This window comes from Artemia franciscana, chromosome 19 (assembly GCF_032884065.1).
Source record: "Artemia franciscana chromosome 19, ASM3288406v1, whole genome shotgun sequence".
Taxonomy (NCBI): domain Eukaryota; kingdom Metazoa; phylum Arthropoda; class Branchiopoda; order Anostraca; family Artemiidae; genus Artemia; species Artemia franciscana.
In genome coordinates, this window is record NC_088881.1 from 6,869,052 (window position 1) to 6,896,445 (window position 27,394).

The window sequence follows — 27,394 nt, forward strand, 5'->3', positions numbered from 1 at the left end:
GCGCGCTGATGCGCCGACATGTTTTCGGCGGCGGCCCGCTGAGTAATATTCGGTGGCGCGCCGCCGACTTTCGGCGCTGCTTCGGGGACTAATATACAGTCCGTTTTATAATGAAGATCCAGAGCTGTACCTTTTGTGGAAATGAGGAAACGTTAGAACAACTATTATTTAAATGTACGGGAACAGAAGGCAAGAGGAACCATATTAGACAGTCTATTAGAGAAAAAAGAATTTGACAGACTAGTGACATCCTCCCTGCGTTAGATGACTTGTCCGATTACTTATCCGACAACTAGGACTACTAAGCCAAGCGTTTCATGAGATGTACTTGCCGTCAGAGGTTAGTCGGATAGCCCACCTGGAACGCTCAAGGTTACTTACGCTTGCTAACCCCCGAAAAGGCAGGATTACTGAGAAAGTGATGTCAATGTTGTAAATTTTTTTTAAAATGGATAAACATGTGAAATCGTTTAGTCTAAAGAGAAGACAAGGAAACTGTAAATAGTGAGAATACTATTAGCTCTTCAGAGACCTGTAAGTAACCTTATGCATATTCTTTAGGATTTAAAGAGTTTTTTTTGTGGGCTAGGCCCATCTTGCAAAGGCTAAGCTTAATAAAGAATCAGAAGAAAAGTTTTTTGGTAGCCTAGTTATAGAGGTCGGTTCTTAGGAAGGCAGCTGTCACATTGGTGAGCTAATCAAAAACTGTCCAGGAAAAGTGGATAAGTAATGGAACACAGTAAATAAGTAAATAAAACTTTATGGATGGGTCTACAGGCTAAAGTATGTCCTGGGAAGGTATTTTAAAGTACCCACATCCACTCCTTCTACCTCTAGAGGGCCCTGAAATTTACCTGCATGACAGGTCTATACCTATTGAAATTTTGACAAAACAACATTTTACCTTAATTTTCAGGGTAAAATTCTAGTTAATTGACTTCTTGCTATCTCAGAAAGGGTTTAGGTTAGGAAAATGAAACGATAAAATTCTAGTTAATTGACTTCTTGCTATCTCAGAAAGGGTTTAGTTTAGGAAAATGAAACTTTCAGGGATGAATCTACAGACTAAAGTATGTCCCAGGAAGGTATTTTGAAGAAACTACCTCCACTCCTTCTCCCTCTAGAGGGCCATGACCTATGATGACCTTTAAAAATATGTGTGTTATAAAAGTGAAACCTTGCAAAATAGATCTTCTGCTTAATTGAAGTACAACAAAATTGTTTTCAGCTTCATAACTTTGCTCAATTCCATTTTATAAGGTTTTAAAGATATGCAAACACATTTCCTAAATTAAAAAAAAAAGATTGATATGGCTCAAAATTCTACTCAAATAATAGGAATTGTATTTTCAGAACTAAAGGCAGAGAAAAAGCAACTACTAACTGAAAATTAAGGTAAAATGTTGTTTTGTCAAAATTTCTATAGGTATAGACCTGTCATGTAGGAAAATTTCAGGGCCCTCTAGAGTGAGAAGGAGTGGACATGGGTACTTTAAAATACCTTCCCGGGACACACTTTAGCCTTTAGACGTATCTCTGAAAGTTTCATTTTCCTAACCTAAACCCTTTTCAAGATATCAAGAAGTCAATTAACTAGAATTTTACCAAATGAAACTTTCAGTGATGAATGTTCAGACTTATAAGTGTGTCCTGGGGAGGTATTTTAAAGCCACTACCTCCACTCCTTCTCCCTCTAGAGGGCCCTGACCTTTGATGACCTTTAAAATATGTGTTATAAAAGTGAAACTTTGCAAAATAGATCTTCTGCTTAATTGAAGAACAACAAAATTATTTTCAGCTTCACAATTTTGCTCAATTCTATTTTATAAGGATTTAAAGATATGCAAATACATTTCCTAAATTTTGAAATAAAAATAATATGGCTCAAAATTCTACTCAAATAACAATAATTGCATTTTCAGAACTAAAGGCAGAGAAAAAGCAACTAGTAGCTGAAAATAGTAAAATTCTAGTTCATTGACTTCTTGCTATCTCAGAAAGGGGTTAGGTTAGGAAATTGAAACATTCAAGGATGGGTTACAGGCTAAAGTATGTCCTGGGAAGGTATTTTGAAGTACCTACCTCCACTCCTTCTCCCTCTAGAAGGCCCTGACCTTTGATGATCTTTAAAGATATGCATGTTATAAAAGTGAAATCTTGCAAAATAGATCTTCTGCTTGAATGAAGTACAACAAAATTGTTTTCAGCTTCACAACTTTGCTCAATCCCAATTTATAAGATTTTAAAGATGTGCAAGTACATTTCCTAAATAAAAAAAAAAAAAAAAAAAAATTCAGAATTCTACTCAAATAACGGGAATTGCATTTTTCAGAACTAAAGGCATAGAAAAAAGCAACTGGTAACTGAAAATTAAGGTAAAATGTTGTTTTGTCAAAATTTCCGTAGGTATAGACCTGTCATTTAGGCAAATTTCAGGGCCCTCTAGAGGGAGAAGGAGTTGAGGCGGGTACTTTAAAATATCTTCCCATGATTTACTTATGCCTGTAAACCCATCCCTGAAAGTTTCATTTTCCTAACCTAACCCCTTTCTGAGATAGCAAGAAGTCACTCAACTAGAATTTTACTGATGCCTCCCAAGTCCTTGCAGGGAGAGAGGTGGAATCATCTCAATTTAATTATAGGCTATTTATGAAGAGCACAAAAAATCACTTAGTTGTATAGGCTTATCAACTTTATTCTTAAGTCAACAATATAATCAGCAAAATAGCCCAAATTGCTTCTAAACTGTTATATTTTCACCATATTTTGTTTTAATTCATTAGTATTAACTAAACTTCACTTTTTGAGTGTGTTCTACTTTTGAGTTATATGTACATATATATATATATATATATATATATATATATATATATATATATATATATATATATATATATATATATATATATAACTAACTTCATTGCAATATGTTTCCTTAATATACTAAGTTATTAGGCTTAGTTTAGCCTACTTCAGTCGATCTAAGCTATTAGAAGTAGTGTCAATTAATGAAAATTTAGGGGGGGGGGCAAAATGTGGTTCTCAGCATTTAGAGGGGGGCAAATTTACAGTTTTTTTAATTTTTTACAGCAATACCATAAAAAGAAAGTTTTAAATGAAAGTACCCCAAAATGTGTTTTAAAAAAATCTATGGGAGGGAACATTGTAGTACAGTACCAAATTGATACCAATTTCTATAAGGTATAATTTGCAGTCAATAAAAAGTTGGCAGTTCTGAGATCCAAGCTCTTGGGCTGTAACTTATATAGGTAAAATTCTATGTTAAGTACTTTTTTTATCTTGAAAAGCGGTTAGGTTAGGAAAACGAAACTTTCAGAGATAGGTCTACAGACTAAAGTATGGGTACTTGTCAGTTATATAACACACACTCAAAAAGTGAAGTTTGGTTAATACTAATGAAATAAAACCAAATATGGTGAAAATATAATAGCTTAGAAGCAAACTTGGGCTATATATTTGCAAATGAGAGGGGGAGGGGATAAAGCATAGCATATATTAAATATGTAACCTAACCTAAACAAATTAAAATAGCAACTAGGCTAAATACTTAAATAAAATATAGCTACAATTTATTTTCCAACCAAACCAAAGCTAATTGTTTGGTATAAAGAAGTTGCTTGACCAGTATCAAAGTATATATAGGGAAGGTACTTTGAAATAGGCTACCTACCACACCCCTTCTCTCTCTAGATGACAGTGACCTTTGATGACTTAAGAAAAAATTGTTATGAAAGTGAAACTTTGCAGAACAGATCTTCCGCTTCATAAATTTCCTAGATTCAGAATACAAGACAATTGATATTGCCTAAAAGTGTACTCAAACAACAGGTATTGTATTTCCAGATTTAAAACCAGAGAAAACAGAAACTGATATGCTAACTGAAAATTAGGGTAAAATGTTTTTGTCAAAATGTTAATAGGTATAGAACTTTCAAGTAGGCAAATTTCCAAGATTTAAAAATGGGAATAGGATTAACATGAAAGCTTTGTAATACCTTCCCAGAGTAGGTAATGTTTTTGTTTCTGGATTCATAGCTGAAGTTTCATTTTCCTAACTTAGCCCCTTTCCAATATAGGCAAAAGAGAATCATATATACATATATATATATATATATATATATATATATATATATATATATATATATATATATATATATATATATATATATATATATATATATATATATATATATATATATATATATATATATATATATATATATATATATATATATAAAACATGTATGTATATATCATTAATGCTCTTGAAAATTTTTCTAGAGCCTTAGTTTTGGAAAATTATCATATAAGCAATATCATATTTATCAGAACTTTTCAAGAAAATAAATTACATCTTAATTTATTATTTATTTATTATTATTATTATTTATTTATTATTTACATAATAATTTACTTATTTCTAGATTAAGGGCTTTTTTTGATCTTCAAGAGTAGTTGAGTTTGGCAAATGTAGTTTTCAGGAATACTTCAATAGGCATATAAATCTCTGGGGAAGGTACTTCAAAGAAGTTCCTTCCTCCACATCATCCCCTTCCAAAGGGAAACTGACCTTTTATAATCTTTGTGCTATAATAGTACAACCTTGAGAAATAAATTTACTGCCCAATTGAGAGACACAGAAATTGTTTTGAACCTCATTCCTTTGCTCAGTCCAAAGTCTACATTATTTTAAGGATTTGTAAATCAGGAACTGTATTTTAAAAATCAGAGCCAATATAAAAGACACTGAAAATACATATTCAAGGTAAAACGCTTTTTCAATGCCCATGCAATAAGAAAAGGGTAGAGGTAGCAGCTTAGAAGTATCTTCCAAGTATATATTCCTGACGCTAGGTTCCTTCTGGAATTTTCATATACCTAACTTGACTACATTCCAGGATGGCAAGAAACATCTCAGATAGAACTTCACCAAAAACATAATTCCTAGTATTTCAACAGGAGTTAAGCCATATCAAGGTTCCCTCCCTAAATTTAAGAAATAGATTCAGGCTACAAAGCCTTATCAACCAAGATTGAGTGAAGATATGAGGTTCAAAACACTTTTTTTGTGCACCATTTGACCAGTTATTCTGTTTCTCAACGTTTCATTTCTATAATAGGCTAAAAGATTTTTAAAGGACATTGAAGGTCAATGCACTATGAAAGAAGAATTAACAGAGGTGGGTACTACAAAATATCTTCCCAAGTAATCTGTAAGTTTCTCAATTCATTACTGGAAGTTTCATCTACCTCACTCATTTTTCAAAGATCAACAAAAATATTTAATGGTCAAATATACCCCAATTTGTATAAAATGCACAATGGAATTTCCTATTGTACAGGTTTCTTGACATTAAATTGACTTTAAGAGAAGAATCACATACGGAAAATTCATTGCATATACATAATTAGGGTATATATCTAACCATTAGGGGCGAGGGAAAGGTTTATTAGCATGCCTTGAGGCTTGATATTAGTGAGTGAATGTCTTAGAGTAGTTTCCAGAATTTTATAGTGTTTCCTTCTGGAGAGTGGGACTGTAGCACTAATACTCAAATCTGACTTTAATGCTGCTGTAGCTCTTAGATTTTTAGCTGTGAGCTAGCAATTATACCCCCTCCATTCTTGATCCATAATGGGAAACAGGCTCTTACAGAACGAAAGTAAAACAGTTCAAAATAGGGATAAAACCTTTTTATTGACAGTTCGAAATATCCAGTTAAATAATTTAATATCTATTCACTGTCAATAAAAAGGTTTCATCCCTATTTTGAACTGTTTTACTTTTGTCATGGAAAGGCAGTGTGGTCTTCGAAGTTATCTATGGCTCTTACAGAAAGTATGCTATTCCTATTGTGATTTTGATAGAGTATTTGTTCTTGATGAAATGAGAAAGTTGGTCAAATGTTAACATAAAGAGCAAGAGGTTGAGAAAGAAGAGGTAGGCAACCCTGATCCTTAGATGCTCATGCTTAGAAACTAACTACAACAATGGAAGCATGTACAGTTTTTAAATAACTTGGTTTTCTCTTGGTATACACAACTAGCTGGCATAATTATTGCTTATTTTTATTATAAGCCAGCTTTGCTCTCAATTGTTTTTTTTTGTTTTTTTTTGTAACTGGTAGGCTACTTTTTTACTGCTAAGACACATTTGATCGTACCCCCCTCTAGATCCTTATTCTTTCTTTATATATTATTTCCCAGTTATATATATATATATATATATATATATATATATATATATATATATATATATATATATATATATATATATATATATATATGTACAGATATATTCTACAGCTTTGATATTTTAAAACTTGATCTACCTGCCTGAGACTACACGAGCGTGCCTTTTCAAAAGCTAGTACAAAAGTATTTGTCTAATAAGAGAGTCACACTTCCTCCTGCCGTTTACCATGCTGTTTAACCTAACGCTTGGAAACTTATAGGTCCCCCCGTGTGCCTACAGGTCCACGAGTCTTGTTGGTCATTTTTCAATCCTATAACACGTATTCCACATGAAACTAAAATTGGACAAGCCTTTTAGGCATAGGTCACTTGTTTGCCTCTGAGTCCGAGCAAATTAAATCCCCCATTTTGCATTCAATTCCATTGGACATTGTCCATCAAGTGTCAACTCAAAATCAATCGAATCATTCATCCTTTAGTTTGACATTTTTTGTAAGGAAATAATTAAGAAATCCTTTTAGGAAGTATGATTTTTGAATCTGTCTCTTTTTTCTCGGTATTGTTCTTTTCTTCTTTTTTTGGTTGAACTCTTGGTGTATTACTATAGTGTATCAATCTAATCGTTTCAAACAGTTCGTGGTAACGACCTGTAGTAAGGAGCGACCCGGCTCAATAGTAACCAAAACTCTAAAAAATGGAATTTTGGTACCAATAGCTACTTCAAAAGAATCGCATTTTAATGCTGATTTTAAATATATAAGTTTCATCAAGTTTAGTCTTACCCATCAAAAGTTACGAGCCTGAGAAAATTTGCGTTATTTTAGAAAACAGGGGTAAACACCCCCTAAAGGCCATAGAATCTTAACGAAAATCACACCATCAGATTCAGCGTATCAGAGAACCCTATTGTAGAAGTTTCAAGCTCCTATCTACAAAAATGTGGAATTTTATATTTTTTGCCAGAAGGCAGATCACGGATGCGTGTTTATTTGTTTGTTAGTTTTTTTGTTGTTTTTTCCCCCAGGGGTGATCATATCGACCCAGTTGTCCTAGAATGTTGCGAGAGGGCTCATTCTAACGGAAATGAAAAGTTCTAGTGGCCTTTTTAAGTGACCAAAAAAATTGGAGGGCACCTAGGCCCCTCCCATGCTAATTATTTTTTCAAAGTCAACGGATCAAAATTCTGAGATAGCCATTTTATTCAGCGTAGTCGAAAAACCTTATAACTATGTCTTTGGGGACGACTTACTCCCCTACAGTCCCCGTGGGAGGGGTTACAAGTTCAAAACTTTGACCAGTGCTTACATATAGTAATGGTTATTGGGAAGTGTACAGGCGTTTTCAGGAGGATTTTTTGATTGGAGGCAGGGGTTGAGAAGAGGGGGGTATGCTGGGGGAACTTTCCATCGAGGAATTTGTCATGGGGGGGGGGGAGAAAGTTTCCATGAAGGGAGCGTAGGCTTTACTGTTTTTACTATACAAAACAGTTTTTTACTGTTTTAAAATGTAGCATTAAGAGAAAGAGTCAATCTTTAGCGTAAAGAGCGGGCGTTGAGAAGGAAAAGCTCCTTTCAAATACGGAGTAATTTCTGTTCGTTTTAAGTTTTAATGTTGCTTCTTACTTTCATTTAAAAACTTGTTTTTTTTATTTAATATTTGTAAGGTTTGGGTGCCAAAGTGAAAATTTATCAATCTAATTGTTTATTTCTAAAGTTTAGGGTGTCAAAGTGGAAGTTTTATCTATTTGGCTTATCTTTTAAATGAAAGTAAAAACACTGATGAAAAAAAAAACAAAAAAAAAACAGAAAGAAATAATTCTATAAATAAGGAGTTCCTGTCCTGGATTTTTATTTTCCTTATACTATAGATCAAGTCTTAATTTAATACTACTACTACTACTACTACTACTACTAACAACTCACCGCAGGACCAAGCCGCCTGGTGACAACACATCTTCGCACGCTCCTCCATCCCAATCTATTCAAAGCCTTCCTCTTTACACCCTCCCAGGAAGTTCCTATTTATTTTAAATCTTTCTTTATGGCATCCTCCCACCCCAGACGAGGACGACCTGCTTTCTGCTTAGCCCTAAACGATTGGCCAAAAAGGACAATCTTTGGTTGTAAGTCTTAATTTGACTAGAATTAATGCCATTGTACATTCTAAAATATTAGCATAAATACTGTATAAATTCGGGTGTAGTATACCCAAGTTCCTAATATAAAGAATGATTTTGTAATTTTTGTTGCTCTTCTATTTTATGATTTTTTTTTAGTTTAGAGCGTAAAAATACATAGAAAACCTTAGATTAAATCTACAGGACATGATGCATTTTATTCCGTAAGGGGGACAATTTTTTTGAAAACCAGGATATGTTGCTGGTCGTAAACCTACTAATCTATTTTTGGGTTATAAAAAAGGATGGAGAGCAAGGGAGCCTTTGGCTATTGGTGAGCTGAGTGAGCAAGGGAGCCTTTGGCTATAGGTGGGCTGAATAAGTAAGGGAGAATTTGGCTACTGTTGGGCTGAGTGAGGAAGGGAGCTATGGGTTGTTGCTGTGCTGATAAGCAAGGGAACTTTTGGCTATTGGTGGGCTGAGTGACCAAGGAATCATTTGGCTATTGATGGGCTGAGTGACCAAGGAATCATTTGGCTATTGGTGGACTGAGTGAACGAGAGAGCCTTTGGCTATTGGTGGGCTGAGTGAACAAGGGAGCCATTGGCTATTGGTGGGCTGAGTGAGCAAGGGAGCTGTTGGCTATTGGTGGGCTGGGTGAGCAAGGGAGCCTTGGGCTGTTGGTGGGCTCAGTGCCCTTTTAGGACCTTTTAGAGGTGACAATATTCATGTAAGTTTTTAGTGCTTGGCGGCCTGTGTTTGAAATTGAAAAGGTTCCTGTAGACGTGACTGGGAGAAGCGTGAAAAAAACAGCAACAGGTTGATTTTTTAGAGGGCTGTTTTCGGTTTTTCATAAAAAGAAAGTTTAATTCTCAAGGATCAAATATTTAAGTTTAAGTTTGAAGGTAGAATCTATTGCTTGTCCTATGTGTGGATCTCAGGACGAAAGTTAAACTACATTTTCTGTGTGAATGTGTCGAATTCAATGAATGGAGGCGAGAGATGTATGGTAAAGAACAATTGAATGAGATATGGATGGTAGATAGAATGAAAGAGACAAATTTCCTGTGTATTAAAATAATAGCATGGTTTGTCAGGATTGCAGCGGCACATCGTTAGCGTTTTCTTTAAATAGTATTCATTTATTTTAGCTAATTTGTTGTTTGTTTTTGTTATGTAAATTTCCTATGGCCCAAGGGCTTTTTCTGGAAATTATTATTATTATTATTATTATTATTATTATTATTATTATTATTATTATTATTATTATTATTATTATTCAGTTATCAAACAGTTCGTGGTAACGAACTGTAAGTAAGAGACCACCCAGCTCAATAGTAACCGAAACTCTAAAAAAACGGAATTTTAGTACCTATAGATACATCAAAAGAATCGGATATTTATGCTGATTTTGAATATATGACTCATCAAGTTTTGTCCTTCCTATCAAATTTTACGAGCCTGAGAAAATTTGGCTTATTTTCAAAAAAATAAACCCTACTGTAAAGGTTCCAAGCTCCTATCTGCACAAAAGGGGAATTTTGTATTTTTTGCCAAAAGAAAGATCATGGATGCATGTGCATAGGAGGATCTTTCCATGGAGGAATTTTTCGTGGGGGAAGATAATTTATATGAAGATATCCCAGCATTATTTAAAAACGATCAGAAATTATTTTTTTTCAACTGAAAGTAAGGAGTAATATTAAAACTTAAAACGAACAGATATTATGAGGGCGTTCGTCCTCCCGTCAGTACCTCACTGTTTACGCTAAAGTATTTTTAGTAATTTCTAAAGAGATGTTTATTCTAATTAAACGGCCTTTTTGATTCAAGGGTCATTCTTAAAGAGTTGGAACAAAATTCGAACTTTAGCGTAATGAGCGAGGGGGTGAACCCTCTCATATTACGTGTATGAGAAAGTTCGCTCCCTCTTCAATACCTTGTAATTTACGCTAGAGTTGGAATTTTGTACAATAATGGCCGATATAAACAATAATTTGGTTGTGTTATTTTTCGACCATTCTTAGCATTTAATTTTACCTTAAGCAGTTTCATAACTATTATTTTTATTTGATAATAAACCATAGATATTGTATGTGTTCGGGGAGTTTTTTCCAACTGAAAGTAAGGAATAACATTAAAATTTAAAATGAACGTAAATTATTACGTATTTCTTTTAAATATCTCTTCTTGCATTCATTTCTGTAATATGAGAAATGCACAACTTGTGACTCTCATTCTCAAGAAACATATTTTCGGCCTCTTTGGCCGTTTTGTTATTATGCCTTACAAAAATAGTTCGCTAATTTATCGCTAATTTAAGCTATGTGGGAGAATGTTTTCATGAAAAAATTTCTCGTTGGGGAAGGGAATTTTCAATGGAGGGGAAGCTGGATATCCCGGTTATTTAAAAAATGATCAGCAATTAAATAAAAAACAAGTTATTTCAACTGAAAGTAAGAAGCAACATTAAAACTTAAAACGAACAGAAAACTTTACTTATATGAGATGGGTTGCCTATCCTCAGTTGCTTGCTCTTACGCTAAAGTTTCTTTTTTAATTTTAAACAGATGCTATTATTCTAATAAATAGCCTTTATGTTTCAGGAGTCATTAAACAAAAATCAAACTTTGGTTATTGTAAGGTTATTATTAGTTCGAAAAAAGTAAAATTTATATACAAATTTTGTTTTAATTATTAATGTACGTTGAGCCAAATTCAAAACCTGCATTAATTCAAAAATGTTCTGAAATTAAATAAAAAAACACGTTTTTTTTTACTGAAAATAAGGAGCAACATTAAGATTTAAAACGAGCAGAGATTATTCCCTATATGAAAGGCCTGTCCTCTTCTCAACGCCCAGCTCTTTCAAACAGTTCGTGGCAACGAACTGTAAGTAAGGAGCCCGGCTCAATATTAACTGAAACTGTAAAAAAAGGAATTTTGATACAAATAGATACGTCAAAAGAAATCGGATTTTTATGCTGATTTCAAATATGTAAGTTTTATCAAGTTTAATCCTACCCATCAAAAGTTAGGAGCCTGAGAAAATTTGCCTTATTTTTGAAAAGAGGGAAACACACTCTAAAAGTCATAGAGTGTTAATGAAAATTCCACCATCATATTCAGCGTATCAGATAGCCCTACTGTAGCTCCTATCTGCAAAAATGTGGAAATTTTTATTTTTTGCCAGAAGAAAGATCTCGGATGCACGTTCACTTATTATTTTTTTTTCCAAGGATGATTTTATCGACACAGTGCTCCTAGAATGTCGCGAGAGGGCTCTTTCGAACGAAAATTAAAGTTCCAGTGCCCTTTTTAAGTGACCAAAATTTGGAGGGCAACTAGGCCCCCTCCCACGCTTATTTTTTACCCAAAGTCACTGGATCAAAATTTTGAGATCGCCATTTTATTCAAAATATTCAAAAATATAATAATTATGTCTTTGAGGACGATTCAATCCCCCACAGTCCCCGGGGGAAGGGCTGCAAGTTATGAACTCAGCCCATTGTTCACGTATAGTATTGATTATTAGGAAGTATACAGATATTTTCAGGGGGACGTCTCTGGTGGCTGGGGTCTGGGAGAGAGAGTTACCCGAGAGGATCTTTCCATGGAGAAATTTTTCATGGGCGAAGAGAATTTCCATGAAGGGGGCGCTGGATTTTCCAACGTTAATTAAAAAACAATCAGAAATTAAATTTAAAAAAAAAAACAAGTTTTTCCAGCTGAAAGTAAGGAGCAACTTCAAAGCTTAAAACGAACATAAATTATTATGTATATGAAGGGGTTTGCCCCTCGTCAATATCTCAGTCTTTACGCTAAAATACTTTTTGTAATTTCAAAAGAGCTGTTTATTCTAATTAAGCGGCTTTTGGGATTTGGGGGCATTCTTAAAGAATTGGAATAGAATTCTAACTGTGCCGTAAAGAACTAGCTATTGACGAGGGGTCAAACCCGCTCATATTACGTATATAAGGGAGTTTCTTCCCCTCTTCAGTATCTCGCTCTCTACGCTAAAGTTAATATTGACCGATAATTTGTATGTGCTATTTTTCGGCCAATCTTAGCATTTAATATTATCTTAAGCAGCTTCTTAACTATGTCCCCTCCTCAACGCCTCCGTCTTTACGCCAAAGTTTGACTCTTTCTCACAGTTCTTTTTTTTAGAACAATAAAACAAATTAGTGTAAAGAGCGAGGCGTTGAAGAGGGGACATCCCCTTTCATATACAGAATAATCTCTGTTCGTTTTAAGTTTTAATTTCGCTCCTTACTTTCAGTAGAAAAATCTTGTATTTTTTTTTTTTTTAATTGAAGTTAGATTTACAAAGGAACCTGGTCAAAATTGCAGCCTTGCCTGGTACATAAACTCCCTAGGTGAAATTCAAAATACTAATGTTAGCTGGTGAAGGAGGGGACACAGTTTTACTGAGGCTCGTCTTTTGCTCTCTAAGTGAAACAACCTAAATCATTACTTTTTTTTGTGGTTATGTCCCCATAACTTGCCAAATCGTGTCTATTTTTTTACTCTAATCTTTTTTTTCTTTTTCAGGAATATCTTCCGAAGTTCATCATAACAAATTGCTGTAGTTATATAATTATTGCCAAAGACCAACTAGAAAAGATGCCTCCCATTTTTCTGGACCTTAGAAAACAAACTAAAATATTCCATCTTTTCATTTCTTGTTCAGATGAAGCAAAAATGACGGCGTCAAGCACAGTGGAGTCACTCAAGAAGCTTGTTGAAAGCGTGGCTGCCATTTCAAGGAATTAGACAGCTCTTGCCTTGATAATTTTTTGTTTTAAATGGCAGGTCCTTTTTTAGTAACTTGAATATGCTGTTATTTCCAAAGGAAATGACAAGTATATTATCATCACATCACCTACTTGAAGTGTTAGCCAGATATTAATCGAACTTGATGGGAAGAAAGTAAGAGCTAGTAAGCTAGCAGAGAGTAATTATCTCGACCATTTTGGAGTATGGATATGATTCTGCCCCTCTTGGGAATAGGTTACTGGTGGCTATATTTTGTGATTAGGACATTTACCCGAACATCTTCAAGTACATTTAGATCTAAAAAAAATAGTGGAAAGTAAGAGGCAATTCAATTTTTATTCGTTTTTTGTTTCTAGACCCAGTCCATTCTCTATGGAAGGGATTTCCAAATTTTTTAACTGTAGAGCATATTCTAAGCTATTGGAAGGGTGATGGGCGACACCTATTTTTAAACAACAAACTCGTTCCATATATCCTCATTCCCATAATTTATTTTCCGACATTCATAGCTTATTAATATGTGATAAACAAAATGTTTCAAATAATAAAATTATTGTTCAAATTATATACACTCCAAGAAATACATTTAGAAAACGTAAACAAAAACGTGTCAATGTGATCTTTGGCCTTGCATATCATTGACCAGTGCATCATACTTAGGAGAGTATGGCAATAATCCCGTTAGAAAACAATCAAAAAGATGTTCATCGGTAAGTCGAGATCTATGCCTTGATTTTATTAAGTTCATTTTTGAAATAATGATTCGCATAAATATTTCGAACCAAAACATGATTGAGTATTATATGCCGCTTTTTTCAAAAATAGGAATTTTTCTGTGTTCACGGTTTTCCACAAAAGTCCTCTGACATTAAGGATTATAGAAAAATTTCATTCTTAAGGTCCAACATGTCTAACCCTAGTTCTTCTTTCTTAGCATGAACAAACTCTGCAATATATGCGGCGATTTCTATTAAATTTATTCGGCAAGTAAAAAGATTGACAAAGAAGAAAATAATTGGTTCAATATGTGTAAACTGCAAAAACCTCTCTTCAACCTGTTTTTTTCAACACTTAAGGATGCTTGATAAATTATGACTTGTTTAATTCATTATTACCTAGCGTTTTCTTCATATATGGAAAATTCACGAGAGAATTGACCTGCAGGTGTAATATTAACCAAGTCAGTCTTTAACTGAGTTGGTATGTCTGACGGTGTTCTTTGACAACTATAAGTCTTGTATTGCTGAGACAATCTCACGTTTTTTAGAAAATCCACATCAGTAAAAACATTTCTTTTAACAACCCACCATCAATGAAAGGTGTCTTCTTTTTTGCGAGTTTTTGAAGAGAGTATATAAGAGATTTTGAAATGCAATGGTGGACTTCTTAGAATTTTCCTCACATCTATTGAAAATATCCTGTTTTGCTGTAAGACATCAATTTTTCAAATTAACGAAACAATATAGTTCCTCCCAGTCCCGGTGTTAAAATTATAGGTTCGTTGTTTTATACTCGGTCCAGTCATTTTCGGCCTAAAGATGTAGAAAATAAATCAAAACGCACTATGTGCATCCAGATTGTCCAAAGGGCGTATCTAAAGAATAGAGTTTGGTATTTTAGTTGGAACTTTCAGAGAATACTTAAATGGAAAGATCAATTGACTGAAAGGCAATCTATGCATATTGTTACTAACATTTCTACCACCGTTACTTTTCCTAATAACTTACTTCAATTGCCACAACTTGTAAGGGTTAGAGTATCAAGATGAAAGGGGGTTAAAAGCGGACATTGGCAATGATTTAATGTGTACATAAATAGGAAACCTTTCGTTTCAATGGAATAATATTGAAGCTACTAACTATGGCTTTAGTTTTAAATTAGGGAATTTGAATCAGATTGCTTAAAGAGAATTTGCTGTTAAAAATAAGTATCGTAGGAGTTTTTGGTTATTGTTTCATTTTTCACTTATAGTGCGTTTCCAGATTTGTAAACTGAGCGTTTTAAAGACGACTACCGGAAATTATCTAGAGCATCATATAGGTATCCTAAACGGAAACTTTTTTGATTTAGGAATCGGCGAAAATTAGTCTTTAGCATATTGTTTCATGATTAATATATGCATGAATGGAAAACACAAGTTTTTGTATGGAAGCCAGAGTAGAACGGGTTGCCCTGCCACTATTATACTTCTGTCAATGTTTATTCAATGTTGGGCTTTTACTCGGAAATCTAGATTTTTTTATATGCAAGCATAATTTAATATCTTAGGTTTATTTGGCTATATGTTCAATCCTTTTAGTTTTTGCGATATTTAAAGCTCAACAAGTTTCAGAAGTTTTTCTTAACGTTAGGTTTTTACTTTTTCTTAAATCTGTGACGCAAAAGAACCCGAGTTTGTCTTCAGTTATAAAATGTTCATAATATTTCATCGAGTTATATGAATTATTTAAGATATTTAATCAAATTTATCAAATAATATTATAATAAATTAAATTATAAATAATTTGCTATATTGTTTTTATGTCAATATGTCTCTTTAATGCCATGGCTCCTAGTTAGAATCAGATTTCCGTTTCAGGTAAGACTCTTTTTGAGCTAATTAAACCAGTGGATGAACGTATCGAGGATGTGAAGAAGTTTTTAAAATTGATCGCACCATCACTTTGTACAAAAATTGTGCCAATTTATGATCCATTTGGACCATCTATTTCTGATCCTGACCTAGAAGTAACTCATTTTTTTCTACTGTAGTCAATACCATATCTAGAGTTTACTAGTAGATTATAATTTCAATAGTTAAAATTCCAGATATTTCCTAAGGATATTTCACTTCAGATAAGAGGAACGAAATAAAATATGTTTTATTCGTCATTCTTAGGAGCAGGAAAATAAGTTTGATATTGTAAAATCTGGACTTGACCCTATAATTTGCCTGCGTTTGACGGTCTAAGTTAACTCTCTAGATTAGTCCGTTTTTAGACTGATCAGTTTAAGCTCAATTTGCTTCTCCGCTATTACATCATTCGATTCAGATTTAATTCGGATTTATTTTTCAGCTTCTTCACTAAGTTTAAAAATAACTCACCGCCGTCTTATTGGTATGAGTTGCATTGTTTTAGATGGACAAATTTTCTAACATTTGAAAATTTGGTAAATCCATGTTTTTAAAATTATTTTCACGCGATTCTGTCTTTTTCAGACTTTCTCCAAAAGTTTTAAAATCTCAAAGTTTTGAATTTCCTGTTTTATAAAGTGTAGTTGCAGAAATTTGAAAATGAAATACCGAATTTTTAAGAATCTGGAATTATTTTACATAAAAGGGGATTGCTAACGAAATTCGAAAAAAGTGAAAATTTTGAAAATCATGAATTGTTAAGTAGAAAGATCTTAGTTGAACAATGTGATATTTAATTTTTGAAATTCTTACAAGCTGGAAGTTTTAGATATGAAAGAGGTTTTTCCATTGCGATTCGATTAAAGTGGAAATTGCTACAAAAAGCTGAAAAAAATAAGTTATAAGCGTTTACTTGAAGAATTTGACATTTAAGACATTAAATTCTTAAGAAGTTGGAATTTCTGATACGAAAAAGGTCTTTTTGTTATGGAAATTCTGAAAAAGTAAGAAATGTAAAATTTTTTTAAAAATAAAATATGAAATAGAAAGGATTAGCTTGAATTTGTAATATTTAAGCCCCTGAGTTCTTAAAAATTGGAATTTTACATCAGTAAGGTTTTTACTACTGCAATTTAAAAACGTGAAAACCGTTGAAATTATGAATTGAAGGGTGTGTAGCCATTCCAATGTTATTTAAGATGAGTCGTATTTATTACTTTCTTTGTGGAGGATAAAAAGTGGGTCACCCCTCTTGATAGGATAATGTGTCATTATTTAAAATTTATGAAGCAAATGCCGAAAATCTAAGAGATTCAAAATCATGCGTGAAACCTAGGAAAAATGGGGTTAAATCAGTAAAAGGAATGGTTTTAGATATTTTTTGGGGAAAGGTAAAGGTATAGGCATGTACTGAAATATAAAAAATTAAAAAAGAATCGAAGTGAAAAAAGAGAATTAGGAAAAATTTGGGTTAAAATAAATAAAAGCAAGTGTTTTAAATATTCTTGAGGGAAAGAGAAAGGTATAAGGGTATACACAAATCCCAAAAATTTGAAAACTAGTTCAAGCCTCAAGAAGAAATTAATTATGTGACCAGCCCTTCACTTGGGATCCAATTCATACTTCAGTGTGAGAGAAAAACAGCTTTTTCGCTCTTAATTTTCGGTGTGCAAAATAATTGACGCAAACATATTTATTTTGAGACGAGTTTCATCAATTGAAGTCGGAACTATTTTGGAGAAGCTGAAATGGTGTTTTTATTTTTGCGAGATGATTATCAATGCAATACTTGTAGTGGAGTACCTTATTCCATTCTATACGTTGTTCAGTACGCCACTTCGATTCTTGACTTACGGGTGCACGGTTAAATGGAGTGTTTTTTAAATGTATTTTAGTATAAGGAATAACTAATGCAACATGAAAGGATAAAATTATGGAAGAGTACTCTTGAGTGACTCTAGTGACTTCTGTGACATAGCATTTGCACATGTTAGCACAAAAATAATTAAACTAATCACCGACGACATGGTGAAGGATTGAATCGGTGGTGTTAGGCTTCCCTCTTCCCCAAAAAATTCCCTTTCAGAAAATATTAAAAATAGTGAAAATGCTTAAAATACTAAAAGAAAATGGCAAATGATCGGAGACGACAAAATTATTAAGCACAGAACTGCAAGAATGGCAATACTACTGGATACAAGCATGTGATCAAGGTTAGACACTGATCTCGAGGGGTATATATATGTAAAATTAGCAGATTTGAGTTAAAGAGCACTTACTCAAATCAGTGGTTGTTCCAGTAAAGAAAGGTGTCCGCCAGGGTTCATTATTATCCCCAAGTTTGTACAATTACAGTGTTTTAAATGCCCAGGCATGTGTAAATGTTTCATGTATCTCCAAGAATATAAATGTGTCGCTACTTACATACGCGGACGATCTATTAAATCTAAGTCGGTCTATTAGGGGTTTGCAATCGAATTTCTCGATCCTGCGTGATGAATACCGAAAAATCGGCCTGGCCTTCAATACTTCTAAATCTGCAGTTCTTTTTTTCAACGATAGTCCTTCTCAGCCTGAACACCTCCTACTGGGTAGTTAGTCAATCACCGTTTCATCTCATGTCGTGTATCTGGGTTTACCCATAGGCCGTAACCTTAATGAAACTCGTCTACTGCTCGTCAAATACGTCGAGAAAAAACTCCGCACCGCGTATGGGTCTATCGTCGCCAGCAGACTCCTCTTATGCCGAAAGTATCTCGCCAATATGTATAATGCTGTCGCACTGCCGCATATTTTATATATCGCGCCATTTTGGAATTTATTAACTGACACCCAAAAACGCAAGCCCCGGTCCCTTTATTTTAGGTTCGCGAAGTTCCTGCTGCGATGCCCCTTGTGGACGAGAAATACATATATGATTGATAAACATAGGATTGCAGACCCCAGTATCGCGGTAAACCGGTTGATTTCTAATTTCCAGGCAAAATGGAACCACCCCTGGCTTAAACATTTCTACAGTTCTTGATTATGTATTTTTCCATGTTGTGTCTTAAATTTCTCTCCGTTTTTCTTCTCTTTTTTTCTTTTCTTTTATTTATTTTTTTTTCATTGTACTCCGTTTTGTTCCATGTGAAAAATACGGGTAATAAATATTTTACTTACTTACTTACTTACTTGGAATCAGGCTAAGAAGCAGAGCCGTACGTGGATTATCACTTTTTGTTAAGTCACAAAATTGAAGTCCTCCAAGAAAACCCAACGGAGATGTGAGGCTCTAATTTCAATCCCTCGTTTTTCCAGTGTTCTGCAAACTTCGCTTTGTCTCTTTAGTTTTTCAGTAGGCACGCATTCACAGTGACAATACCGTCCACTTTCACTGCAAGGAAATGGTCAGCTTTTGCAAACAGTTCCTAGTTAGAGTGCTTATTTATTATTGTAGCATGTCCACCCTAGGGGTGTCCTCGTTTTTTAGGGTTTTTCGCAGAAACAAAGTGGAGCACATGAAATGGTACTATATCGAGTAGTTTCATATTGTCCGTAGAGAGAAAATGTTCTTGTGTGCATATAGTTCCTCCACTAAGGCAAAGTTGTTTGAATACGGCGAATTTTACACTGAGGCTAATGTTTAGGCTCCATGATACGAAGCATTTTTTAATATAAGCCTTAACCAATTTAAACAGATTGGCCTGTCGGCTTCATAGTCATGTTTGAGGGGCAGTTAGCATGGTAGCGCTTGTGTTTGGTGCTTTGACAGTTCAAACGGTGAATCGGGTTCTGACAAGGGATTTCTTTAGTCGCTCTGTTGAAACTTTGAGGGGAATGGCCGCGTTTCTTGGCATTTTTACAGTATGTCGACAAGTGGCCGATTTCAGAACCATTGAAGCAACTTTTCGGGAGATTAATAAATTCTTGTATTTTTAAGTGTCAAAGTCAATTATGATCGGCATATTTGTGACAGTATCAGGTCTTATTGTTCTAATTAAACGACCATTGTGTTTCAGTTGTCGTTCTTAAGGAATTGGGACAAAAAGTAGAACTTTAGCGTAAAGAGCGAGGTATCGATGAGGGGGCAACCCTCATATGCGTAATAATTTCTGTTTATTACAAGTTTTAATGTTGCTCCTTACTTTCAGTTGAAACAAATTGTTTGTTATTTAATTCCTTATTAGTCTTAGATGATGCTTGGAAATTGTCATCCTCTACACGGACCCCCCCCCCCCACACACACACGGAAAGATCCCCTAGACAATGCAATCCCGGCAAAAATTTATCCCGGACAATTACCCTTAATATCTTCACATGTAAAATTGAGTCAGCGAAGAAAAATTAAGACAAATATAAAAAATTTCGCATATGAATTCTAGAAAAATCAATCACTGACTAATTTCCCCTCCTGAAACTTTTTTCCCCATGGAAAATTCTCCGGTGGAAAATCCCCCAGCATAAAATTCACTCACCCACCCCCCTCCAACTAAAAATCTATGCATAATTCCCAATAATAAAAACTATATGTAAACAATGGGCAAATTTAATAACTAAATTACCTTTCCCTAGGGGCTAGGGGGTGTCAGGTTGTCCCCAAAGGCATGGCTATTGTGCAATTCAGCTATCTCAAAATTTTCATCGGCCGACTTTGAGGGAAGGGGGGGGAGGAGGGGGTTGGGTACCCACCAATCTTTTGGTCACTTAAAAAGGGGATTAGAACTTTAAATTTTCATTCGAATGAGCGAGAAACCCCTCTCCTGATATTATAGGAGCATTGGTTCGATACGATAACCCCTAGGAAAAAAAAAATAATAAGAACAAAAATAAACCCGCATCCGTGATCATTCTTCTGGCAAAAAAACAAACAAAAAATTTCCCATTTTTGTAGGTTGGAGCTTGAAACATCTACAGTAGGGTTCTCTGATACACTGAACCTGACAGTGTAATTTTCATTAAGATTCCTTAGCTTTAGTGGGCGTTTACCCCTTTTCAGAAAATCAGGCAAATTTTCTCACACTCGCAGCTTTTGATGGGAAACATTAAACTTAATGAATCTTATATATCAGGAATCAGCATAATAAGCCAATTCTTTTGACGTATCTATTGATATGAAAATTCTGTTCTTTAGAGTTTCGGTTACTATTGAGTCACATTGCACGTTACTTAGTTCTTTACCACAAAGTAGATCTCCCCAATATGGTAAAATAGACACTTGTCAATATGATTCAGCGTTATTTAAAGTTAAAATATCTGTGATTTAGCGATTATGTTTTCCTTAGTGTTTTTTTTTCTCCGGAGTGATTTATCATTTGTTTGTGTTGTCTTGTTATTTAAAGGGTGGTAGTGAAAGAAAGATGATGGGATAAGTTATATTTTTTATTGGTTTTTGCGTCATACCAAGTTCATGAGGTAGAGCCGCTCTACTTCCCTTTTACTTTTTCTTCGCCTTTTTTTCTTCTTCTTCTTCCTTCTTATTTTAGTCAATGAAAAAAAACTTGGTTTTTATTTAATTCCTGATTGTTCTTTAAATTAATACTGGGAAATTGTCACCCTTTCGGTGACAATTCGAAATTTCTTCGCCTTTTTTTCTTCTTCTTCCTTATTTTTGTCGATGAAAAAAACTTGTTCTTTTATTTAATTGATGATTGTTCTTTAAGTAATGCTGGGAAATTGTCACCCTCCACAGGATAGAGGCGTTTTTTCTATGTTTTATGCAAATGAAACCCCTATTTATTATTTGAGCTAAAACTGATAAAAGAAAATCATTTTTAGCAGAAAAATGAGTGTTACTGCTGATGATGAACGCTGTATATGTGTTCGAAATATCCAGTTCAATAATTTTATGTCTATTCACTGTCAATAAAAAGGTATCATCCCTATTTTGAACTGTTTTACTTCAGTTGAAAAAACATACTTTTTTAAAATTTAATTTCTAGATTAAATTATTTTGACCAGCCTATAATGTTTTTTTTTTTATTTTTAAAGATAGTAACCCTTCGCACTCCAACCAATATGGCTCAGCGAGGGTCTTAGTTTCCAAGATAATGCTCCTTGCCTTGACTTGATGCGTCTAATTTCTTTAAGTAAGATCATATAAAGGTTACCAGTATTTTCTAATGGGCTGCAGCTTACTGACACCATTATCCACCAGAAACTGCTTGATTACCCACCATTTGGGCTTCATGTGGTTTATATTGACAATAAATACCTTAAAGAGATAATCAACTATCAAGAACGGGGTTTACCAAAATTTTGACACGTATACTATCCTTTTTTATAATTTCCCCAACGCTGAGTACCCCTAGGGTCGTTACTAGCCAAAATGTTTGGAGGAGGGGAGTAAGGAATTTTACTGACTGGCTGGTCATTTTTACTGACTGTTTTTTTTTCATACTTAGTATAATGCCTGTTTTGAACACAATACGTAAAATAACTGCACGAGTCAGTAAAACCGCTGCATTTACCGACCGAGATTTAAATTTCGTTACATATCGTGTCATTATTTCAATACTCTTATTCAACCAAATAGAAAATTGTCGCACCATCTCTAAATTCACGGTAGGATTCGGCAAACTGCTGCGTATTTCGTTTAAGTTCAAACTTTCTGTAGATGACATGTCAGTATTTTCATGGTCTTTATTTGACGGTACAAAGAATTTTAGTGGCGTCCGAAAAACCATGGCGCTTCGCTTCATGATTTTACCGACTTATTCTTTTACCGAATGACCGAAAATTGGGTGGGGACGTTCCCCTACCCCATACCTGACGTTCCTGAGTACCCCTCGCGAAAAAGTGGATGCGTTTGAATTACAATCAACAATAATTTGTTTTCTATTTGGTACACAAATAATATTAAGGCGAAATAAAATTATCCATAGTAAAACATAAATGAAAATTATATTATAAAAAAGAATTTTGTTTGGATCAATGAAAAGGATGAGATTATTCGCACTGGAATATTAGTCCTTCATAATTTGGTTCCTTCGTTTAATTTTAATCTGAGATGTGATTTCATGTCCAATATCCTGTTCCTTGTGCAGTGAAGGTTCATATACCTATCGAAATCCGGTGCAATATGTACCCCGCCAGATACTTTTCGTATCCCTGGGGGTACGCGTACCAAAATTTTTCTTTACAAGAATCCCACTTCCACTCCTTTCAGTGATGACAAGTTTAAAAATAAATTTAGTTTCCAACCTTGGACGTCACTCTAACTTTTTTCTTTATTAGCAGCCGAACCGGTCACATTTCAAACCACAGTCCATGAAAAAAAATAAATATTGTCTTTTCAGTAATAAAACGCGTCCTCAGTAATAAAACACCACAGGAAGTGCCTCTTAATTTTCTTACCACATCATTATTTTTTATTTTGGTGGTCTGTCATGTCTCCCACATAAAAATAAGAAATTCTTTTATTCTCAAAAAGGAGAATATTTGAAAATAATAATCGTAAAAAAAAACAACAACAAAAAAACAATCCACTCAATTAAAAAAAGCACAAGAAATATTTTCCATCGTTATAACTTTCTTTTACACAAATAATATACATAATATATACAAAAAAAACGAAAGAAAGTTTTAATGATAACACAATCTAAATTTACGATTCAAACTGTCTCATTAAACTCTACTTCGGCTGCTATTTAAGCAATAAAAAAACAAACATTTTGACTTCATAAAAAAAAACAACTGGCAGCTCTGTCGGCACACTACCATTTTAGGAACACTGACTTAGGACATATGCAGAGTTGTGTCATGTTTCTATTGGTTTTCAACAGTTTTTAGCTTTATTTTGTTATGCTATCTAACTTCTCATTTTTGATCCTAGGTAATTTTCTGACGACTCATTTAGTTTAAAACTAATTTTCAACTTAAAAATGTATCTTAAGTACGTGTTTATTTCTAGATGAATGAAAATATTCCAATTCATCCGCATGTGATTGGTTTAACCGGTGGGATAGCGAGTGGCAAATCATCAATAGCGAAACGTCTTGAAAACTTGGGTGTTTTCATCGTCGATTGTGATGCCCTTGGTCATCGGGCATATTTACCTGGGACAAAATGTTTTAAAGACGTTCTGCAAGCGTTTGGAGATGAAATTAAGGATGCTAACGGCACGATAAACCGGAAGGCTCTTGGTTCAATCGTTTTTTTCTAACAGGGTAAATGAACGGACTAGTATTTTTTTTTGTTTTTAACGAAATCTTTGTCTATAGAAAGATGTTGGTAGTGTTGGTAATTGACTAGTTATCTGTCCTGATGTATTTGTGATTCGGCCATAAAAGGACAAAACAGCAAGGACTCCTTGGAGATAACTTTTGTTCATAAAATTGTTTGGAGATGAAATTAAGGATGCTAACGGCACGATAAACCGGAAGGCTCTTGGTTCTATCGTTTTTTCTAACAGGGTAAATGAACGGACTAGTATTTTTTTTGTTTTTAACGAAATCTTTGTCTATAGAAAGATGTTGGTAGTGTTGGTAATTGACTAATTATCTGTTCTGATGTATTTGTGATTCGGCCATAAAAGGACAAAACAGCAAAGACTCCTTGGAGATAACTTTTGTTCATAAAATCGTTTGGAGATGAAACTAACAGGGTAAATGAACGGACTAGTATTTTTTTTTTTTTAACGAAATCTTTGTCTATAAAAAGATGTTGGTAGTGTTGGTAATTGACTAATTATCTGTTCTGATGTATTTGTGATTCGGCCATAAAAGGACAAAACAGCAAGGACTCCTTGGAGATAACTTTTGTTCATAAAATCAGGATAGACTCAAGGAAGACGTGAAATTCTTTGAAAAAGAAAGAAAAGAAAAAAAATGAAAGAAAAAGAAAAAAACGCCATCTAAGTTAATCAGGAACATATTGGGAGGAAAGAAAATAGCTCGGGCTACTTTCAGAGACGTCTGGTCGGACCCAAAGAATGTAAGATTTTTAATCAGTTATAATCATTTTGTTTTAATCCTTATTAACAATAATTTGTTTCATTCATTTTTTAATTTAATTCATTTATTAATCTTATTAATCAGGTTATGCATTTAACTTATTGATCCATTTCAACTTATCTTTAATTATTAATTCTCAACCAAATTAGTATAATTTGATAAGTAAAAATTAAGCTTAGTTCAATCTTTTTTCGAAGTAATAAAGTAATTATTTTCAATAGTCTATAATAAGTTCAGGCAGAGCCGAGTTAGCTTCTCGTGTCAAATAAGGAGATAGATATTTATTTCAAAAAAATCTCTATCACAAGCCCACGAAGCGCTGAATTTGGAATTCAGAGTCGAAAAATCCTATGATTACACGAAAACTGGAAAAAATGTAAAAAAAAAACAACGAAAAAGAAAAATCATTTTGAATAATCAATTGTGAGTCAATAAATTAACAGTAAAAAGTCATTTAAAAAGTAAAAAAATAAAATCTATGGATGGTGTCTTTCCTGTGGATATCCCACTTTAAATTTGAAGAAATTGTGACGCCGAGGAGTTTAAATCGGGACACAGAAATTAAGAAGGGATAGGACTAAGAAAATAGGGCGAAGATTTGAGGACACAAATTGGCAATATCATGAACTTAGAGGGATTGACTGTCACGTCTAAGTTCAAGGCCTCATCTCCAATTTTATTGAGGATACTCATAGGGTCGCTTATTAAATTTCTAAAGCAAGTTCAACAACCGTTAGGTCATCAGCAAATTTCCATCGGCCAGTAAATTCCTTTGCAAGGCTGTTAATCATGACTGAAAAAAGGAGGGGACCTTGGAGAGTACCTTGGGGTATGCCATTGTAGACAAGTAGAGGATTTAGATAATAATTCTGGTATTTGACAACTTGCGATCTATTTCTGAAGGTGGAAGCAACCAACTTCACCAATAAGGGAGCAATATTGAACTCGCTGACAAGATTCTCAACTAAAATATTGTGGTTAATAAGGTCAAATGCATTCTGAAGATCAATGGAAATTAAATTTAGCCAGGAATTAGGCTTTTCGAGTATTTCCCGCAGTGGTCAATAAGAGAAACGAGGTAGTGGGAAGTAGAGGTGGATTTTAGGTTCTCGAATTGCAGCAGGTCAGTAAGAGGTAGGATTGTTTCCTTTAGCCAATCTGCAGGGAATCCTTCATAAATTTAAAAAAAAAATAGGAGTAAGAGTAATAGGACGAACGCCTTTAATACCAGGCTTTCGCTTTTATTTTTCAAATGGGTTATGAAACCCTGTTTCCAAATTGTTGGAATTCGCCCAGACTCGGTAATCCCATTAGACAGGACAGACATGAGCTTTGAAAATTAGTCACTGAAGGCTCTAATAAGAGGAAACGGGATATCCAAAGGACAAACACTTCTTTTTCTTAGTTTTTCAGTTACTTCTTCAGTTTTCCAGTTTTTCAGTTTAGTTTTTCTTAGTTACTTCTTTCTATCTCAGACGTGGAAATAGTGGGAAAAGAAGGTGAAAGGGCTCCTGTTGGTATTTGGTCAGGCAATGCTGGAAGGCTTTGGACAATGGAAGCAAGGAATTTATTTTGATTATTGGTAGTAACATCAGGCGATTGGGGTAGATTGAAGTGAAGCTGCACAAGCCTCCTGGCATACAACTTTTTAATCTCGGAATACCAATTTTTGGTTTTTCAGTGAATAACTCTTCGACCTTATTTTGTAGTACAATCGTGCCAATTTACGAATTTCTCTTTTAATTGATTTTCTTTGTTTATTGGCTTCCTCCGGTTTACCATTTTTGAAAAGCTTCAATTAGGTTCTAATTATTATCATTATAGTTTGGTTAATAAAGGGTATATCACTGAAGAACCTTTGAAATATTTTTTTTTTCTGGGAACATTAATATTTATTAATTAGCTTTTTGCAGAACGTAGACATTTCCTCATCAAGATTTTTTAAACTATAAATATTAGACCAATCTTCAGTATTCAGCCACATGCCAAAAGAAAGAAGATAAAATTTTTGAATAGGGTGGTAAGCGCCATAAGTAGTTGAGAAAAAATTCTCAAAATTTGAGGAGGAGGATAAAACAATCAAAAGATGATAACTCCCACCTAATGGGGGCAAAGCTGAGCTAGGGCTGTAAAAATTATATTTGTTAATTAAAATAACATACTTAGAAATAACAAAATCAGCACTTGTCTGCAATTGCTGGATGAATCTACATTTTGAATCGATATTTCGATTTGGGGAGTAATAGAAAATAGCTATTGCAGTAATATTAAATGGATGAGGTAGTACTTTTGGTCTAACACTTAGCCAGAGGATTTCATCATACTCGGATAAATTAGGGACTCGAATAACCTCTGGGTGAAGGTTAATCTTTGTAAAAAAAAACAAAACACCACCATTTTTTCCGGGGGGACAGCCTAAATGACGGAGTTTAATAAACTCTGAATAATTTGTCAGGCACAGGGACCCTGGGTCATGGAACTGTATTTCAGTAATAGCTCTAATATCTACCCAATTTGATTCTGAAAGCACCTTGAGTTCGGTAAGCTTTTCAAAATTAAGACTTTCAGCAATAGTAACTAAAAGTTTAGGAAAAACAAACTGATGAGGAATCGCGACAGTGAGACTTGATGAGTTCGAGAATTTCCTGAGTGGGGTTTTGATTTAATATTATGATACTTTGAAGAAGTAGGGAAAGAGAAAAATTTAGCTGGGGATTTGGAGGTGAGGGACGGGCG

The 27,394-nt window shown here is 34.1% G+C and overlaps 1 protein-coding gene across 4 annotated transcripts in view; it reads left to right on the forward strand.

Moving 5' to 3' along the window:
* The first annotated feature begins 51 nt into the window (after nucleotides 1–51).
* LOC136039228 (bifunctional coenzyme A synthase-like) overlaps nucleotides 52–27,394 on the forward strand; it is a 55,920-nt gene continuing 28,577 nt past the window's right edge. The window contains exons 1-4 of one of the 4 annotated variants that reach the window (XR_010620393.1): nucleotides 79–534; nucleotides 12,887–13,427; nucleotides 15,690–15,838; nucleotides 23,617–23,872. The gene's annotated coding sequence lies outside the window, so the exon portion shown is untranslated. Of the gene's footprint in view, nucleotides 535–12,886; nucleotides 13,428–15,689; nucleotides 15,839–23,616; nucleotides 23,873–27,394 lie in introns of all 4 variants that reach the window. The other 3 variants (XR_010620394.1, XM_065722768.1, XM_065722767.1) reach the window with 3 other exon arrangements.